Below are 7,535 nucleotides of genomic sequence, written 5' to 3'. Positions count from 1 at the left end.
CAAAATGCCAACAATTTCGGCAAAACGTGGCTCTTCGTGTAACTAATTGGAAAAGCGGAAGCTTTTACTTTGACGCTGTTTGGTTTTTTTGTTTACTTTTGAAGTTGTGCTATTAATAATAACATTGGCGATTTGTCTGCCTACAACAGATGCAATAAAAAGCTTGGTTTAAAAGCGTTTTATGCAGTTGATTTGTCTAAACGACAAAGTAAGCGTATGAATGACACCTTGTGCTAATTACTTGCACATTTAATATGATTATGTACATGAAAGTTGACGATATGATAAATATATATATATATGAAACGTACTACTACACCAAAAAAAGCGTGCGTCTCTCATGCGAGAAACGTTTCGTGTAAACCGTTTAGCGTTTCGTGTAAACCGTTGAGCGTTTCGTGTGAATCGTGAAGCGTTTCGTGTAAACCGTTTAGCGTTTCGGGCAAAGCATGCAGCGTTTCGGGTAAATCGAGTAAATCGTTTCAGGCAAAGCGTGCGAGAACCGTGTGAAACGTTCATCAGATTTCATTCGGAACTCTCTGACAATTTAATTGTTCCAAAATAGCGCTCGTGTTAAACCTTACTTTAAACTGTCTGTGATTTGCAAAACTCCTTTTCTCCTAAAAATTATAGCAGAAATGATATACTTATCTTTTTACAAAACTGAATTAATTTTTAACAAACAAAAGAAAAGTACGCGTATTAAAAGAAGACTAGTTACTGAAACTATTCGGCTGTGTACAACCAGCACACATAACCTCGGACCCGCCTGAACCTGTCAATCAAACTCTGTGTATTCGTTTTCATTGCATGGTCCCGCGTTTTGGGGGTTTTTTTGTCAATAGCCAACAGAAATTTAATGACTTCAAGGTAGTCGGAATCAGTATTTGATGATGCACACAATTTCAATGATAAATTAAACACTGATAACGGAAAACAACAAGTAATTAACACACTGAAATTTGCCTAAAATGTACACATGCAATTACTTATTATGGGAATATATATGCATGGTACTTAATTCAAATAGATTATGATAGATATATTGTACGCCGTTATGCGGGGCGCCGGTTATGTATACATTTATTTCCGCGAATGATTCGACATAAGAAAAAAAAATAATCGGTTGTTTTATAGCATTTTTCTAACTTAAGTGACTAATTTTAACATAACTTTCAAAATTATCAATGTAAATAATCACAGGTTTATTTACTGTTAGTATTTTTACATCGTATTCTCTGAAACCAATAAAAATATAAATGTGAGAAGAAAAAAAAAACAAATCCCACCGAATACTGAAAAACCGATTTCCGTTTCTATTCATACGGATTTATTTTTGGTATTGAATATTGTGTTACGGTAACCCTTTTCTCTGGAATTTTTATTATTTACGGCACTAATAAGAATCATGGATATTTCTTTTGAGCAATAAATATATTCATACAAGTAATATTTTTGACTAATTCTGTTAATAAACAACTTTTTTGCTTTAAATATAAGTACCAAATTAATCTAATTAATCAATTCAATACTTATGTTTCTAATATCAGTATTTCTATTATTTCGTGTTTTCTTAAAATTAAATCTTCTAACAGAGTCAGGGTAAAAATCCGAGAGGACCCGAATCGATCAAAATAAAAGCGTGTCTAATGTGTGAGAAAAGCGAGCAAATCGTTTCGTGCGAGAATCGTTTCGTGTAAACCGTTAGGCGTTTCGTGTAAATCGTTTAGCGTTTCGGGCAAAGCTATAGCGTTTCGTGTAAACCGTTCAGCTATCAACAACAACGATTTGTATTAACATCAAAATACGGCTGTGACAATAATAAGTAGGTCATTGTTTTCCTTTGTGTATTTATGTCCCTCCCTTATGCATTAGAATAGAATCATTTCGGATGATTATGCACTTTCAGGGATAATTGTTTTAAGATTCGGATTAAATTCAACATTACAAGGCATTGCTGTTTATGCAGGATAAAAGTAAGCGATCTTTATTTTCAAAACGAGTATGCAATCGACACAACCTAGTCAAGTTTTCATTTCGCTGATTAATAAACTAATTGATTGCAGTTGTCAGGATTTTAATAAATTTGTTTTGAATCCATTTCTAGGCCAGCTTGATTCCTTTGTTTAAAAATACACCATTTAACGCTAGGCCCCAATTAGATCGGACAAGAGGTAATAACGCGTGAATAACGTCAGACGTTGTTTTGTGACGTATGGATAATTACCTTAAAGAGGACACAAAGAGCAGACTGCAAATAAACCCTTACGTTAACCCCGAATGAATCCAATGTAAACCCCGACTGGATACAAGTTTTCAAAAAGGTAAACCCCGGGTTTAGTTGGAGTTTACTCTGGTATTAGGTCGGGTCTGATGATGATGGTGTTAGGTTGGGTCTGATGGATATGGTGTTAGGTTGGGTCTGATGGATGTGATGTTAGGTTGGGTCTGATGGTGGTGGTGTTAGGTTGGGTCTGATGGTTGTGGTGTTAGGTTGGGTCTGATGATGGTGGTGGTTGAGTTGGTTGTGGTTGTGGTTGTGGTGGTGGGGGGGGGGGGGTGCTAAAAAAAATTTCAAGCATTTCGCAAGCATTTTTTTCACACAGGCTGATTGGAAAAAGATTTACTTCGCAAAATATTGAACAAGTCATCAGATACCAAGCAAAAAAAGCATGCTACATTTAATAATGGCAATCTTAATAATATCTAATAAACAATAGCGCTAGCAGATATTGAAACATGTAATATTAATAAAATAAACCATAGAAATGAAACTTAAATGAAAAGTGTATAGTAAACACTTAAAGTAAATTGTTCTTCAAGGATCCAATCGATACATAGTTGAAGAAGCTAGCTTGTCGTCTAGAGGAAATGACATTTACAGTATCCCAAATGTTTGAACTCTTGGAGCATTTTTTTTAAGGTAACGGAATGTAGGCTCGAAGACATAAATCTTACAGATAAGACGCATTAAGTATTTATTATGGATACATTCAAGTCATTTGCGACTGGACTACGATAATGCAGTCGCAGTCTAAAATAACATTAATAACATGCATGTCATGGGTTCAGAAAGAACACTTCTGCGCGTCATGCAAGGATGAACATATTAAGACCATACTGTCAGAGTTGCATTGACTTCCATAAATAGAGTGCAATAGACTATATGAACCAGCCAGGTCAGTTTGATTGGAGTCGTTTAACAAACTGATTGCACCGTGAATCCTATAAAAAAAAAAATACGGATCAACACTTCGTACATGTAATAAGGTTTAAGTGAAACTTCGACAACTTATAGTTTTTTCAGCTTTTTTGATAGGGACCTTCAGACTCATCTTTTTGGAAAATTATTAATTTAGGAGTGTGTATACACGAACAGTATATGTTGTTGCATTATAAGACAGAGACTAAGACTTTATTACTCTTATTACACATGCATGTGTACATGACATTATTCTAGTCCTGCTTTTACTATTTAGATTGCTGTACGTTGTAAATCTCTCTTAAGTTTAAAAGATGAAGTTTACTCAAAACGACAAAGGGTAAATTTAAATGATTCTTACGAAAAACCGTCTAATGTATTTTAAAGAGGGCTCAGATTGTAAATGTTTATCTATTTGAATTTCTAAAATTATAAAATTGACCTATTTTTTAACCTAGTGACCATTGAATAAGTTTTGAGAAATTGATTATGATTCTTCAAAATTTTAAACTAGATTAAGATTTTCTCACTTTTTAAAAATATTGTTGATTATAAAAAAAAACACTTTAAGAAATAAAATGTTTATCTGTGTGCACCTGCCAAAGAAAAGAAAAATATGCAAAATTATATTTACGAACAGATCAAATCCTAACTTTAATTGTGCATGTATAACGCTGCCAGAAATATTTTTCAAGAAAGGAGAAAAATGAAATGTTTGCTGATTTTTTAGGTTTTTTTTCACAAATCTATTTTTGTTTGCCCCTAATTCCATCAAAGAAAATATGGCATGTCCAAAAATATATACTTCATAGAACTGGTTTTAAGTGTCTTTAGAACAGATTTTGCTCATTACAGGAACTGTAAATCAACCTTTTGGAATTAAAGACATCAAATTTCGGTAAACAAATACCTTAAGATAAAGCGCTATATAAATTGTTTGATTATTAGATACAGATAGTTGCGAAAATAAGTTACAATTTTGTATTGTGTAAAGGGGTACATCAAAACAAAATATGTGATAGTCGATATAAAATGCCAATTGTTTCTATTTTATCAGAGATTTTTTTCTTGTCTTCAGATATCTACGAACACTTAATTAGTCCTGGGATAAGTAATACAAAACTATATGTTCAGACATGGCGACCAAATCTGCCAAACACGACGAAGGAAAGGGTGTATTTAATCTTTCAATTGACAAAGTGTTTAAAGTTTAGCTTATCCTTTGATGTTGATACTAGAAAGTCGTAACCTACAGACTGACATGATTTTTTTGTTTTTTTTGTTGTTGTTTTTTTTTTAATTCAGTCGAATGAATGACTAAAACGAAGGCAGCTACCTTTACTCTTAATACTTCTGAGACGAAGTAAACAGTTACAAAAACCAAACTGAGTGAAGTCTTAGATAACTGCAGATATAACAAAAGATACATAATTCAAAGTGCTTAAGCGATTAATAGTTTGGTGTGTTTTTTATAACACTGAAATTATATGTATGGTATAAGTAGATAAATATTGTTATTGTGTTAGATAATTCTTATGTTTATATAAGATATCACATTGAAGACCGTCAGGCGTTATTGGATTGAAAATGACCTGATGAATTGATATCGGCATCGACCCAATAGTCCCTAAATGCATAAACAAATTTCAGCATGTTCATGAAAAAAGTTACATAGTTCACATGTCATTGAATGAAGATTAGATGTTACAATAAACCAGGTATATTTACTCTTATTACTACTAAAATAAGAAGTTAGTATATTATTGAATGACTTATTTTTGACGTCGTGGTGTCATAATTGCCGTCAGGTGTGCAGACAAATTGAATAACGCGCGTTAGCGCGTTATGATAATATGTCTGCTCACCTGACGGCAGTTATTGACACCACGACGTCAAAAATAAATCATTTAATGCTTATATTTACATTCCCTTACTGAAGAAATCAATTGTTTGGTTAAATAAATCGATATAAATTGCAGATCACGGAGGGAGTGAATAAGTAACAGCAAGAACAGCTGTTTTGTAAAACCGGTTTAATCTGGTTTTCACATAGACTGTTGAGATAAGATCGACGAGCATGAAAAAATAATCCATGATTAATAACTCTTGAAATGTTGCTTTTAACAATAAAGTCAACTTTTTTGTTGAATAATTATAAGACATGGTGTTTTGACAACATTCATGAAATACATGTTTTAACTGATAACATAGAAATCACTTTTTGAGAACTACTTATGTAATTTACTCGTAAATTCATACGCAGTGAATAGGTGTTGCATTTAGAGGCATTTAAACATCACGGAATTTAATGGAAAAACACAGTAGAATGTAAATATTGTACTATAATCAAAAGCATGTTAATCGGTCGTTATAATTTAAAAAACAATATTTCTACTGCAGGTAAAAAATATTAGATACATTTTTTTTCCGAAAAAATGGTCTGACATTTAATACTACGATGGATCACTCTAAGTGGACGGTAGCTACAAACCTTCCTTGGGCCTGTATCGGAGACATCAATAGAAGAGTAAATATGTCGTACTTTTTAGCTCACCTGAGCTGAAAGCTCAAGTGAGCTATTCTGATCACTTTTTGTCCGTCGTCCGTCCGTGTGTCCGTCTGTCTGTCCGTCTGTAAACTTTTTACATTTTGAACTTCTTCTCTAAAACCGCTTATCCAATTTCAATCAAATTTGGCACAAAGCATCCTTGTGGGAGGGCGAATATAAATTGCAGAAATAAAAGTCCGATCTGTATTCAAAGCGGAGAAAACCTTGAAACTGTAGAAAAAGGGGGTGCATTTTTAAAAATCTTCTTCTCAAGAACTACTGATTCCAATTCAACGTAGTTTAGCATAAATTATCCTTATTGGAAGGAAAATGTAAATTGCAAAAATTAAGGTCTAATTCTGTTTCAAATCTGAGTTATTACGAAAATAATAATAAAGGAAAGGCGTGTTTCAATCAGTTTAATAGCTTCGGATTCGGCATCCGGTAAAATGGGTAGACAAGACTTGGCCTGGGCAAAACAAAAGATTGGCAGTTACTAATCTGCCAATTTCATTAAAATTTCAGGATATTTGATGGACAAGTATATTTGTATTTGCTGTAAATATTGCTGCAAAATAATGCGTATTTGGCATTGACGATTGCCGATCTGCCCCGGCTTTTGTTTTGCCACGGCCCGGGTTTGCGTACCCATTTTACCAAGACTCGTATTCCATAGTTCTAAAACGAGGTTCTTTGTTTAAAGCAGCCATGACATTATACGAAAAAGGGTCGATCTGACTATGATGAATTTGCTTGTTGTGCAACAGTTAGCGAATGAAGGGAAATTTTTGAAACATGCAAAATATATTGGTGCCGATTTTGTGAAGTAAATTGAGGCTAAATATTTCAATGCGTTGACAGTTTTCACACATGACGTTAATTGGTGTTAGCTTGTTCTGATTTTCGTTTCGTTTTCATTATTTATGCTTTGTAACCTGGGAACTATCGTCTTTATTTCCTGATTTTTACGTATCAAATCAAACAGAGACTTCGGTAAATCAAACAGTTAACCGTTTACCTGCGCAAATTAAGCAAAATCTGATGTATCAAAAAAGTACTGAAATACAATTCATTCTATCGGTAATTCGGCATTATCTTTTGCGTAATGGTAGATTAATGCAATAGGTTTTGTTGAGATGCTTGGCATTTTCTCAAGTTTATTCAGTTTAAATAGAGTTTGATATCGCTGTCGGAAATATGTAGGTATATGTACATGTTTATATATGATTCATTTCGAAAAAATAAATTGTGTTCTTTATTTGTTATAGTGCATGTTTCTTGTGTTTAATTGTTTACAATTTCTATTTACTAACCATATTTGAGTGTTAAGCTTCGAATTATAAGCAAGATACAGAGATTTGCTCACAATTCTATGTTTGTATATACACAGATCTTAAAAACTAAAGATTAAAACAGTAAAAAAAATTGTCAAAATTTATTCAGAAAATTTTCAAAGTCTGTTCTTCCAGAAACAAACTTTAACAACTTATTGTATTGTAAACTTAACCTTTTTAAGCTCACCTGAGCCAAAGGCTCATGTGAGCTTTTCTGATCACAATTTCTCCGTTGTCTGTCGTCGTCGTTGTTGTCGTTGTTGTAAACTTTTCACATGTTCATCTTCTTCTCAAGAACCACTAAACAGATTTCAACTAAATTTGGCACAAAGCACCACTACGTGAAGGGAATTCAAGTTTGTTCAAATGAAGTGCCACGCCCTATTTAAAGGGGAGATAATTGAGAATTATTGAAAACTTGTTGGTATTTTTTAAAAATCTTCTTCTCAAA

The sequence above is a fragment of the Crassostrea angulata genome, chromosome 2 (assembly GCF_025612915.1).
Source record: "Crassostrea angulata isolate pt1a10 chromosome 2, ASM2561291v2, whole genome shotgun sequence".
Taxonomy (NCBI): domain Eukaryota; kingdom Metazoa; phylum Mollusca; class Bivalvia; order Ostreida; family Ostreidae; genus Magallana; species Magallana angulata.
Note: the sequence above shows the minus strand (reverse complement) of the source record.